This window comes from Theobroma umbraticum, unplaced genomic scaffold (assembly GCF_002168275.2).
Source record: "Theobroma umbraticum cultivar Fairchild unplaced genomic scaffold, ASM216827v3 scaffold_89.0, whole genome shotgun sequence".
Taxonomy (NCBI): domain Eukaryota; kingdom Viridiplantae; phylum Streptophyta; class Magnoliopsida; order Malvales; family Malvaceae; genus Theobroma; species Theobroma umbraticum.
In genome coordinates this window covers 3,318,257-3,319,777 of record NW_018397271.1, presented here as the reverse complement: position 1 = coordinate 3,319,777, position 1,521 = coordinate 3,318,257, and positions in this window count along the sequence as shown.

Genomic DNA, 1,521 nt, shown 5'->3' with positions numbered 1-1,521 from the left:
AGTTTGAATCCTTGATGGAATCAATCAATTTTAAATTGATTGATATTAAATCTCTCAAAATATTAAATCTCCCTCATTTGATGAAGACTCCCTAAATTAAGGGATTATGATTTAAATTTATCCACATCTAATTAGATTAGATAATTTTAATGAAAATAGAAAGTCAACTTGAATAGATGACATCCTAATCCGATTAGGATAAATTTTAATTAAGATAAATTTACTAATAAATTAGGACTTCTAATAGTGATTAGAACTCTACAATTAGTGAATGGATAATACAAGATTAAAAGGTGGATTAGGACCTTCCCAAAATATTTAGGACACATGATTTGGATCATGAATCCTTTTAAAATGGTTTATGATAGATACTCAAACTAGGAAGTTTCCTAAATTGGTTTAGGTTTCTAATTAAAGAAGTTTAATTAGAAAGAACTTACTAATAGAATTAATTCAAATATGATTTGAGCAAGCTACAGGCCTTGATATGATCAATTCCTTTACTAAATAATTTAAAAAAAATTATTTTTTTTAAAAATTACTAAATCTTTTAGTACCTAAGCACCAAATGATTTGAACTATCATCCTCAAAGGTTGAGGGACATTTTTTAAATGAAATGCAAGATCATCATCATATTGAGCATGTTTACTTTATATGTTTATAGCTAGATTGTAGATGTTTGTTGATGGTTATGGACTATAGACCCAATATGATTGTGGATGTTTGGTTAAATTGCTATTTATGGAAATATTTTCAAATAGGGTGCGAGCCTTACCTTATCTCTTACATTTAGGGTAAAATTCTCTTCTTATCTAACTCTCCTTGAATGTAACTCGAGATTTTTACATTTATTTGTAATTAGAAATAGGATTAGATTAGGAAAGAAATCTTATAAATCTGAAGATAGAGATCAAAGGTGCCATGAAGAGCTGAAGGTGGATGTAAGCTAAGGCATGAAGTGCTTAATGTATGTTATCTCCTAAGATTTGACCAACTAGTTTCCTTTTATGGCTTAAGGAAACTAGAGTAGAAAAGTCCATAACTATCTTAGTAGCATAGCATGTGATAGATTTAATTTTATACAATATATTAAATGCTATGCATGCTAATCAAATGAGACCCTAATAAACAAAAGGATAAAATCCCTCGGTAAATATTGAGTCATATATCACGTATGATTAAGTTGCTTTCCACCACATAGCAAGATAACCTGGCTGCTCTTTTAATCGGAGGTTTGTTGAGCACACTCAATGCCACACTTTTACATGAATATGTTTTAGCTATTGGCGGGGTCTTACTCAACTAATTTCATAAATCCGGATTCTTGGAAACTTGATTATTATGAAAACTAGTGGCAAAGGCTAGACGAAACATGTATGATATGTTTAGGCAATGTGTTGTCAGTTTGCTGATCTAAGAGTTGTATAAAGATACAATTGGTAAGCTCAGTTACCTACCTAATCTACCTATCTTAGTTTGTTGAGCACACTCAAGGCCATGACTAGATGGATGGGATCCTA